This window comes from Petromyzon marinus, unplaced genomic scaffold, assembly GCF_048934315.1.
Source record: "Petromyzon marinus isolate PM22_M1 ecotype Great Lakes invasive population unplaced genomic scaffold, UKy_Petmar_22M1.pri1.0 PM_Scaffold_61, whole genome shotgun sequence".
Taxonomy (NCBI): Eukaryota; Metazoa; Chordata; class Hyperoartia; order Petromyzontiformes; family Petromyzontidae; genus Petromyzon; species Petromyzon marinus.
The window spans coordinates 316,793-329,292 of record NW_027423624.1 but is presented as its reverse complement, the minus strand read 5'-3'; the positions used below and the strand labels follow the sequence as shown (position 1 = coordinate 329,292).

Genomic DNA, 12,500 nt, shown 5'->3' with positions numbered 1-12,500 from the left:
CACCATCACCACCACCAACATCACCATCACCACCATCACCAACATCACCACCAACATCACCACCATCACCACCACCAACATCACCATCACCAACATCACGATCACCAACAACACCACCACCAACATCACCAACATCACCACCAACAACACCACCATCACCACCACCAACATCACCATGTTGGATATAGAGCCTTTTCCAAAATTAAGATTACCAATAATATTCGCCGTTATGTGCATATATAAAAAAAATTGTAAGTGACAAAAAATAATAATTAATAAAACACATCAGCCACACGCGAAAATGAGATGCCCATCGAGACAGGGCCATTAAAAACCAGAACATCCAGGAGACGACCAATGAACGGTAACAATATAAATATTCTTAGCTCTTTCGGTAAAGTCACGTTGAAGGAAACAATAAAAAAATAAAAAAATATATATAAATATAAACAATACTAATTATTGTTTTACGTATATTTTATTGTTTCCCTTCAACGTGGTAACTTTACCGGAAGAGCTAAGAATATTAATTACTGCAGTCAGGAAAGCTTTAAATCAAAAAGTAATAAACCAGTCAAGGTTAAGGGTCGCTCCCTCCTCCACCTGCCAGGATTGTAAAACACACAGATGGTAACGAACACACACACACAGAGAGAACACAGACACAGAGAACACACACACACGAACACACACACAGAGAACACACACACACACGAACAGACACACACACACGAACACACACATACACACACGCACACGCACACACACACACACACACGAACACACACACACGTACACACACACGAACACACAGAGAACACACACACGAACACACACACACACGAACACACGAACGCACACACACACACGAACAATACACACACACAGATGGTGACGAACACACACACACGAACATACATACACACGAACATACATACACACGAACGCACACACACACACACACGAACACACACACAAATACACACACACGCATACACACACATACACACACACAACAACAACCGCCATTCGCCACTAAGTGGCGGTGACGTCACCACGACGCTTGTGCCAGGCTATGTGCACCCTGAGGCCACGTGAAGTGTCGAACGCCCGCTGGCAGGAGGTCACGGGGCAGACCCAGGTGCCACGGGTCGACTGACTGAGATGACTGGCTGATGCACCACCTGTGCCCCCTACTGTGCCAACCTGCTGTGCTTTAGCCATCCGGCGCTCCGTTCGTTGTTCTGAGCGTCGCTCCTCCGCCCTCCGTTGTTGTTGGAGGGCGACTGCCTCCAACTGCCCAGTAGCGTCCTTCACGAGCCTCCTCCACAGAGGCCGATCTTGACACCGCTGGTACCAGTCATCGGCAAGTCCACTCAGCTCCACGTCCTCCTGTACCACGTCACTCCATCTCTTCTCTAGCCCGTGCCGCGCCCGCTTAGCCCCCTCAATCCGGCCAAACAAAAGCTGTTTCGGCATGCGGTGGCTGGGCATGCGGGCTACATGACCCAGCCATCGCAGCCTTGCCTGCTGGAGGAGCTCACCGATGGGACCCTGCCCAGATCTTTCAAGGATTTGTGAGCTCCTCACACAATCCAGTCTGGTTAAACCCAGGATGGATCGTAGGCAGGCCAGCCTAAATGTTTCTAACTGGCGAAGATGTTCCATTAGGGGGGTCCACGTTTCGCAAGCGTAGAGAAGGGAGGGAATGACCGTGGCCGAGAAGACCTGAAGCTTAGTGCGGAGCGACAGACCAGGTAGCTTCCACACAGCGTTACGCAACCGATGAAAAGATATTGCCGCTCGACTGATTCGGAGTGAGACCTCTGCTGTTAAACTGGAGCCAGTCATAAGCACACTGCCCAGGTATGGGAAACTCTCCACTCTCTCCACAACTGCCCCATCACCGATTGGGAGTTGTGGGGGTGGAGTGTCCGATGGTACAAAATACCCAGGCAGGTGCTTAGTTTTGGTGGGGCTGATGGTAAGGCCCCACCTCTTAGTGGCACGCTCCAGTCTCAGCAGCAGCGTCTCCAACTCCTCCTCTGACTGAGCAGCTATTACCAAATCATCAGCATACATAACGTGGTTGAGCAATAGTGAGCCATCCCTTGACCGCACCCGGGCATCGATTAGCCTCCCATTATATCTGTACCATATGGAGATTCCCCCGGTACAGCTATTGAAGGCTTCACGAACTACGTGGTCAAAATAGATGTTATATAATGTGGGAGCCAGAGGACATCCCTGTCAAGGTGTACAGGGAATGGCTCTGACTCCCGGCCACGTAGTTTTACCCGGGCCCGCTCACCATCATGAAGGTCCTTAATGATCGTGAGCAGAGGGTCAGGTACTCCAAAAGCACGAAGAACGACCCAGAGCCCAGGCCTACTGATGGTATCATAGGCCTTGACCAGGTCAATAAAGCAGAGATGTAGGTCTTGTTGGAATTCCCTACACCTCTGCTGTAGGAGACGGACAGAAAATATGGCATCTGTGCAGGACCGCCCTTTCCTGAAACCGCATTGGGGCTCCGCAAGCCTCTCCTCAGCGTGCCTGGCAAGGCGATGCTGAATAATCCTTGCCAGGACCTTTCCCGGCACACTGAGGAGTGAGATGCCCCTGTAGTTGTTACAGTCTGTGCAGTCCCCCTTCTTAAAGAGGGGGACCACCAGGGCATCCTTCCAATCCTGCGGAACCCGTCCAGTGGTCCAGACTGTTGTTATGATGTCATATAGGGCAGTCTGTGCACAAATGCCACCCTCCCTCAGCATTTCGCTTGGGAGATCATCTCTGCCCGCTGCCTTTCCTGGTCTCAGACTCCGGATCGCCTTCATTACTTCCTCAGCAGATGGCACCTCAGCCAGCCACTCACAGGGGGTGACTTCTTCCAATATTTGAGGCACCGCAGCCTCAGCAGGGTCATCCTCACCTTGTGCCACGATGTTTTCCTGGCTGTGGGATTTTCCCTCCCCCAGGACCTCACAGAAATGCTCAGCAAATCTGCGAACCTGTTCCTGGGGGTCGGAGATTGGATCACCGTTTTTTCCCCTAATGATGGTAATAGGTGTGGCGCTGCAGGTTACTTTTTTGATGGAGTTAAATAGAGATTTGTGATCACGGGCCATTGAGGCAGACTCCATCTCCTCAGCAACCCGCGACCACCACCCATCCTTGCAGCGCCTCACGGCTCTCCGAACCTCCGAGCGAAGGCTGCGGTAAGCCTCCTCATTCTCTGACGTGGGATTCTGTAGCCGATGACAGTGGGCCTGTCGCTTTTTCTCAACCATCCTGAACACCTCCTCTGTCAGCCAGGGTCTCTGGGGAGGTCTGGACCGCGTACCCAAAGCAGCCATTGCAGCTGCATGAGTCACAGTCCTAAACCTCGCCTATTTACCCTCGACATCAGGAGGAGTCGGGGACGATGCCAATCCCAGCCACAAGCGATGATGAAATTCTCGCTTGCAACTTTCATCAGATAATTGAGACCAGGCCACTTTATGTTGGAATGGGGTCCTGGGTGTACACCCACCACCGGAGTGGAAGAATGGCAGGCGCATCTTACAGATGACTAGTCGATGGTCAGAGGGCAGATCAGCTCCACGGTAGGTCCTGGTGTCAAGGACATGGGCTCGCATTCGCTGGTCCGTCACTATGTAGTCCAGCAGATGTTCTTGCTTGGACCCGGCATGCATCCATGATGTTGTGTGGATGCGCCGATGCCGGAACAGCGTGTTGGTAATTACAAGTCCATGGGCTGCACACAAATCTAGCAGCCTCCTACCGTTGTTATTGAGCTGATCTGGCCCATGCCCTCCAATCACTCCAGACCAGGTGCCAGTATCATGACCAACTCGGGCATTGAAGTCACCCAACATGATGACTCTATCCCGAGGGGCCACTTTAGCCAACACACACATACACACACATACACACGAACACACACACATACACACGAACACACACACATACACACGAACACACACACACACACGAACACACACACACGCACACACACACGAACACACACGAACGCACACACTCACACACACACACAGAGAACACACGCACACACACATGAACACACACACGAACACGCGCACACACACACGAACACACACACACGAACACCCACACACACACACACGAACACGCACGCACACACACACAAACACACACACGAACACACACGAACACACACACGAACACACACACAAACACCCACACGAACACACACACGAACACACACACACGAACACACACACACGAACACAAACACACACACGAACACACACACACACACGAACACACACACGAACACACACGCACACACGAACACACACCACACACGAACACACACACACACGAACACACAACAACAACCGCCATTCGCCACTAAGTGGCGGTGACGTCACCACGACGCTTGTGCCAGGCTATGTGCACCCTGAGGCCACGTGAAGTGTCGAACGCCCGCTGGCAGGAGGTCACGGGGCAGACCCAGGTGCCACGGGTCGACTGACTGAGATGACTGGCTGATGCACCACCTGTGCCCCCTACTGTGCCAACCTGCTGTGCTTTAGCCACCCGGCGCTCCGCTCGCTGTTGTGAGCGTCGCTCCTCCGCCCTCCGTTGTTGTTGGAGGGCGACTGCCTCCAACTGCCCAGTAGCATCCTTCACGAGCCTCCTCCACAGAGGCCGATCTTGACACCGCTGGTACCAGTCATCGGCAAGTCCACTCAGCTCCACGTCCTCCTGTACCACATCACTCCATCTCTTCTCTAGCCCGTGCCGCGCCCGCTTAGCCCCCTCAATCCGGCCAAACAAAAGCTGTTTCGGCATGCGGTGGCTGGGCATGCGGGCTACATGACCCAGCCATCGCAGCCTTGCCTGCCGGAGGAGCTCACCGATGGGACCCTGCCCAGATCTTTCAAGGATTTGTGAGCTCCTCACACAATCCAGTCTGGTTAAACCCAGGATGGATCGTAGGCAGGTCAGCCTAAATGTTTCTAACCGGCGAAGATGTTCCATTAGGGGGGTCCACGTTTCGCAAGCGTAGAGAAGGGAGGGAATGACCGTGGCCGAGAAGACGTGAAGCTTAGTGCGGAGCGACAGACCAGGTAGCTTCCACACAGCGTTACGCAACCGATGAAAAGATATTGCCGCTCGACTGATTCGGAGTGAGACCTCTGCTGTTAAACTGGAGCCAGTCATAAGCACACTGCCCAGGTATGGGAAACTCTCCACTCTCTCCACAACTGCCCCATCACCGATTGGGAGTTGTGGGGGTGGAGTGTCCGATGGTACAAAATACCCAGGCAGGTGCTTAGTTTTGGTGGGGCTGATGGTAAGGCCCCACCTCTTAGTGGCACGCTCCAGTCTCAGCAGCAGCGTCTCCAACTCCTCCTCTGACTGAGCAGCTATTACCAAGTCATCAGCATACATAACGTGGTTGAGCAATAGGGAGCCATCCCTTGACCGCACCCGGGCATCGATTAGCCTCCCATTATATCTGTACCATATGGAGATTCCCCCGGTACAGCTATTGAAGGCTTCACGAACTACGTGGTCAAAATAGATGTTAAATAATGTGGGAGCCAGAGGACATCCCTGTCGCACCCCAAGGTGTACAGGGAATGGCTCTGACTCCCGGCCACGTAGTTTTACCCGGGCCCGCTCACCATCATGAAGGTCCTTAATGATCGTGAGCAGAGGGTCAGGTACTCCAAAAGCACGAAGAACGACCCAGAGCCCAGGCCTACTGATGGTATCATAGGCCTTGACCAGGTCAATAAAGCAGAGATGTAGGTCTTGTTGGAATTCCCTACACCTCTGCTGTAGCAGACGGACAGAAAATATGGCATCTGTGCAGGACCGCCCTTTCCTGAAACCGCATTGGGGCTCCGCAAGCCTCTCCTCAGCGTGCCTGGCAAGGCGATGCTGAATAATCCTTGCCAGGACCTTTCCCGGCACACTGAGGAGTGAGATGCCCCTGTAGTTGTTACAGTCTGTGCGGTCCCCCTTCTTAAAAAGGGGGACCACCAGGGCATCCTTCCAATCCTGTGGAACCCGTCCAGTGGTCCAGACTGTTGTTATGATGTCATATAGGGCAGTCTGTGCACAAACGCCACCCTCCCTCAGCATTTCGCTTGGGAGATCATCTCTGCCCGCTGCCTTTCCTGGTCTCAGACTCCTGATCGCCTTCAATACTTCCTCAGCAGATGGCACCTCAGCCAGCCACTCACAGGGGGTGACTTTATCCAATATTTGAGGCACCGCAGCCTCAGCAGGGTCATCCTCACTTTGTGCCACGATGTTTTCCTGGCTGTGGGATTTTCCCTCCCCCAGGACCTCACAGAAATGCTCAGCAAATCTGCGAACCTGTTCCTGGGGGTCGGAAATTGGATCACCGTTTTTTCCCCTAATGATGGTAATAGGTGTGGCGCTGCAGGTTACTTTTTTGATGGAGTTAAATAGCGATTTGTGATCACGGGCCACTGAGGCAGACTCCATCTCCTCAGCAACCCGCGACCACCACCCATCCTTGCAGCGCCTCACGGCTCTCCGAACCTCCGAGCGAAGGCTGCGGTAAGCCTCCTCATTCTCTGACGTGGGATTCTGTAGCCGATGACAGTGGGCCTGTCGCTTTTTCTCAACCATCCTGAACAACTCCTCTGTCATCCAGGGTGTCTGGGGAGGTCTGGACCGCGTACCCAAAGCAGCCATTGCAGCTGCATGAGTCACGAAACACACACACGAAAACACACACACAAACACACACACACACACGAACACACACACACACGAACACACACACGAACACACACACGAACACGCACACACACGAACACACACACATACGAACACACACACACACGAACACACACGAACACACACACACGAACACACACACACGAACACACACACACGCACACACACACGAACACACACACACGAACACACACACAAACACACACACAAACACACACACGAACACACACACACAAACACACACAAACACACACAAACACACACACATACGAACACACACACACGAACACACACACACACAAACACACGAACACACACACGAACACCCACGAACACACATACACACACGAACACACACACACACACAAACACACACACACAAACACACACACACGAACACACACACGAACACACACAAACACGAACACACACACGAACACACACACACGAACACATACACACAGACGCACACACACACACACAAACACACACACACGAACACACACACACACGCACACACACACACGCACACACACACACGAACACACACACACACGAACACACACACGAACACACACAGACCACGCCCCCCCGCCCCCCTTTTCTGCGGAGAGTATTTTTGAACATAACGGCCGAGCATCTTTCAAAAAGTTCAGCCAAGTTCAGCCAAGTTCAGCCAAGGCGGATCAACGTGCCAGGAGTCGACAGGGCACTAGCAGTTGCAGCCGACGGCTGGCTCCAAGATCCTCGCAAGCGAGATCCTCGCCCAGTAGCGAGATCCTCGCCCAGTAGCGAGATCCTCGCCCAGTAGCGAGATCCTCGCCCAGTAGCGAGATCCTCGCCCAGTAGCGAGATCCTCGCCGAGTCGCGAGATCCTCGCAAGCGAGATCCTCGCCCAGTAGCGAGATCCTCGCCGAGTCGCGAGATCCTCGCAAGCGAGATCCTCGCCCAGTAGCGAGATCCTCGCCCAGTAGCGAGATCCTCGCCCAGTAGCGAGATCCTCGCCCAGTAGCGAGATCCTCGCCGAGTCGCGAGATCCTCGCAAGCGAGATCCTCGCCCAGTAGCGAGATCCTCGCCGAGTCGCGAGATCCTCGCAAGCGAGATCCTCGCCCAGTAGCGAGATCCTCGCCCAGTAGCGAGATCCTCGCCGAGTCGCGAGATCCTCGCAAGCGAGATCCTCGCCCAGTAGCGAGATCCTCGCCGAGTCGCGAGATCCTCGCCCAGTAGCGAGATCCTCGCCGAGTCGCGAGATCCTCGCAAGCGAGATCCTCGCCCAGTAGCGAGATCCTCGCAAGCGAGATCCTCGCCCAGTAGCGAGATCCTCGCCCAGTAGCGAGATCCTCGCCGAGTCGCGAGATCCTCGCCGAGTCGCGAGATCCTCGCAAGCGAGATCCTCGCCCAGTAGCGAGATCCTCGCAAGCGAGATCCTCGCCCAGTAGCGAGATCCTCGCCCAGTAGCGAGATCCTCGCCGAGTCGCGAGATCCTCGCCCAGTAGCGAGATCCTCGCCGAGTAGCGAGATCCTCGCCGAGTCGCGAGATCCTCGCAAGCGAGATCCTCGCCCAGTAGCGATGTATCAACGGGCGCGAACCCAAGGCGGGGAACAACGTATCACTCGCGACTTCGTTCCGACATCAAGTGCCAGCAGCCATCCGGCAGCGGGAAAAGGCTTGGCAGGCCGGCCGACAACGACTTCGGCAAGCCAGCCAGCCAGCCAGCGAGGGAGCGAGCAAGCACAACTTGAGTCATCCAGCGGTGGAGAGAAACCTGCTGTCAGAGAGCCGGCGGACCAGCGCCGGGTTCGCTCGGACGCCTCGACAGAGAGAGACACAGAGACAGAGAGCGAGCGACTAGCCTAGGAAGACTCGTCTCAACCCCATCGCGCAGCAGGGGGAAAGCCTCACCCTCACTCTCAGCCTCACTCTCACCCTCAGCCTCACCCTCACTCTCAGCCTCACGCTCAGCCTCACTCTCAGCCTCACTCTCAGCCTCACTCTCAGCCTCACTCTCAGCCTCACTCTCAGCCTCACTCTCCAGCCTCACTCTCAGCCTCACTCTCAGCCTCACTCTCAGCCCTCACTCTCAGCCTCACTCTCAGCCTCACCTTCACTCTCAGCCTCACGCTCAGCCTCACTCTCAGCCTCACTCTCAGCCTCACTCTCAGCCTCACTCTCAGCCCTCACTCTCAGCCTCACTCTCAGCCTCACCTTCACTCTCAGCCTCACGCTCAGCCTCACTCTCAGCCTCACTCTCAGCCTCACTCTCAGCCTCACTCTCAGCCTCACTCTCAGCCTCACTCTCAGCCTCACTCTCAGCCTCACTCTCAGCCTCACTCTGAGCCTCACTCTCAGCCTCACCCTCACTCTCACCCTCACCCTCACTCTCAGCCTCACCCTCACTCTCAGCCTCACCCTCACTCTCACCCTCACTCTCAGCCTCACCCTCACTCTCACCCTCACTCTCACTCTCAGCCTCACCCTCACCCTCACTCTCAGCCTCACTCTCACCCTCACTCTCAGCCTCACTCTCAGCCTCACTCTCAGCCTCACTCTCATCCTCACTCTCAGCCTCACTCTCAGCCTCACTCTCAGCCTCACTCTCAGCCTCACTCTGAGCCTCACCCTCAGCCTCACTCTCAGCCTCACTCTGAGCCTCACTCTCAGCCTCACTCTCAGCCTCACTCTCAGCCTCACTCTCAGCCTCACTCTCAGCCTCACTCTCAGCCTCACTCTCAGCCTCACTCTCAGCCTCACTCTCAGCCTCACCCTCAGCCTCACTCTCAGCCTCACTCTCAGCCTCACTCTCAGCCTCACTCTCACCCTCACTCTCAGCCTCACCCTCAGCCCTCACTCTCAGCCTCACCCTCAGCCCTCACTCTCAGCCTCAGCCTCACCCTCAGCCTCACCCTCAGCCTCACTCTCACCCTCACTCTCACCCTCACTCTCAGCCTCACTCTCAGCCTCACTCTCAGCCTCACTCTCAGCCTCACTCTCAGCCTCACTCTCAGCCTCACTCTCAGCCTCACTCTCAGTCTCAGCCTCACTCTCAGCCTCACTCTCAGCCTCACCCTCAGCCTCACTCTGAGCCTCACTCTCAGCCTCACTCTGAGCCTCACTCTCAGCCTCACTCTGAGCCTCACTCTCAGCCTCACCCTCACTCTCAGCCTCACTCTCAGCCTCACTCTCAGCCTCACCCTCACCCTCAGCCTCACTCTCAGCCTCACCCTCAGCCTCACTCTGAGCCTCACTCTGAGCCTCACTCTCACCCTCACTCTCAGCCTCACCCTCACGCTCACCCTCACTCTCAGCCTCACTCTCAGCCTCACTCTCAGCCTCACCCTCACGCTCACCCTCACTCTCAGCCTCACTCTCAGCCTCACTCTCAGCCTCACTCTCAGCCTCACCCTCACGCTCACCCTCACTCTCAGCCTCACTCTCAGCCTCAGCCCTCACCCTCACGCTCACCCTCACTCTCAGTCTCACTCTCACCCTCAGCCTCACTCTCACCCCTCACTCTCAGCCCTCACCCTCACCCTCAGCCTCAGCCCTCACCCTCACCCTCACGCTCACCCTCACTCTCACCCCTCACTCTCAGCCCTCACCCTCAGCCCTCACCCTCACCCTCACCCCCCCACCACATTGCCGACACGAGGGGGATGCCCCCCCAAAAGCTCGGCGTCTGCTTTCACACAAGGAGCTGCACCAGTGACAAAGGGCGACACGAGCGGCACGCTCACCGGGATGAGTCAAGGAGGCTTGCCAGTCCCCGAGGTGGCGCATCAAAGATCAATTCGTAACGAACAAACACACGTATACCGCTGTCAGCGAGTTGCACAATGGCCCAGTCGTGCCACCGTTGACAACGTGACAAGAAACTGCATTAAGGGCCGCACGTGATCGACGACCGAACGCCGTGTCGTGCGACGATTTAAATACGAACGACACATTGAGAGGTTTTGACAGAATAGTTTGCGCGCCTTAATCCCTCTCTCAACGAGCGGTGGATTGCGTTAAGCGTCGGGGATTGACCGCAGGTGCCGCTATCGTGGTGAAACAACGCCGCGTTGAAATCCCGATGTTCCGAGGGTTCTCGCGTTCTAGATTCGAAGCGTTCGTGACTGCAAGGATCTTTAGTCTTTGTGGTTCTATTCGGGTAAAGTCACGTAGTAGGTAAAAAAAGTAAAATCTAGAATTGATAGCCTCTACGGGGAGGGCTTTCGCCTCTCCGTTAGAGCTTTCAGCGGGCAACGGGGACGAGAAGTCACAGCTCATCGAGACGCTGGCCTTCCTCATTCGTGACTGCAAGGATCCATACTCTTTGTGGTTCTATTCGGTAAAGTCACGTAGTAGGTAAAAAAAGTAAAATCTAGAATTGATAGCCTCTACGTGGAGGGTTTTCACCTCTCCGTTAGAGCTTTCAGCGGGCAACGGGGGCGAGAAGTCGCAGATCATCGAGACGCTGGCCTTCCTCATTCGTGACTGCAAGGATCCATACTCTTTGTGGTTCTATTCGGTAAGGTCACGTGGTGGGTGAAAATAAATAAAATCTTGAATTGATAGCCTCTACGTGGAAGGCTTTCGCCTCTCCGTTAGAGCTTTCAGCGGGCAACGGGGGCGAGAAGTCGCAGATCATCGAGACGCTGGCCTTCCTCGTTCGTGACTGCAAGGATCCATACTCTTTGTGGTTCTATTCGGGTAAAGTCGCGTGGCGGGTAAAAATAAATAAAATCTAGAATTGATAGCCTCTACGTGGAGGGCTTTCGCCTCTCCGTTAGAGCTTTCAGCGGGCAACGGGGGCGAGAAGTCGCAGCTCATTGAGACGCTGGGCTTACTCATTCGTGACTGCAAGGATCCATACTCTTTGTGGTTCTATTCGGTAAAGTCACGTAGTAGGTAAAAAAAGTAAAATCTAGAATTGATAGCCTCTACGTGGAAGGCTTTCGCCTATCCGTTAGAGCTTTCAGCGGGCAATGGGGCGAGAAGTCGCCACTCATCGAGACGCTGGCCTTCCTCATTCGTGACTGCAAGGATCTTTACTCTTTGTGGTTCTATTCGGTAAAGTCACGTAGTAGGTAAAAAAAGTAAAATCTAGAATTGATAGCCTCTACGTGGAGGGTTTTCACCTCTCCGTTAGAGCTTTCAGCAGGCAACGGGGCGAGAAATCGCCACTCATCGAGACGCTGGCCTTCCTCATTCGTGACTGCAAGCATCCATACTCTTTGGTTCTATGCGGTAAAGTCACGTAGTGGGTAAAAATAAATAAAATCTAGAATTGATAGCCTCTACGTGGAGGGTTTTCACCTCTCCGTTAGAGCTTTCAGCGGGCAACGGGGGCGAGAAGTCGCCACTCATCGAGACGCTGGGCTTACTCATTCGTGACTGCAAGGATCCATACTCTTTGTGGTTCTATTCGGTAAAGTCACGTAGTAGGTAAAAAAAGTAAAATCTAGAATTGATAGCCTCTACGTGGAGGGTTTTCGCCTCTCCGTTAGAGCTTTCAGCAGGCAACGGGGCGAGAAATCGCCACTCATCGAGACGCTGGGCTTACTCATTCGTGACTGCAAGGATCCATACTCTGTGTGGTTCTATTCGGTAAAGTCACGTAGTAGGTAAAAAAAGTAAAATCTAGAATTGATAGCCTCTACGTGGAGGGTTTTCGCCTCTCCGTTAGAGCTTTCAGCAGGCAACGGGGACGAGAAGTCACAGCTCATCGAGACGCTGGCCTTTCTCATT

General features: G+C 54.4%; 1 protein-coding gene across 1 annotated transcript in view; it reads right to left on the bottom strand.

Annotated features, from left to right (window-relative positions):
• The window catches only part of UFD1 (ubiquitin recognition factor in ER associated degradation 1), a 55,467-nt gene that overhangs the window by 7,206 nt on the left and 35,761 nt on the right, over positions 1–12,500 (bottom strand).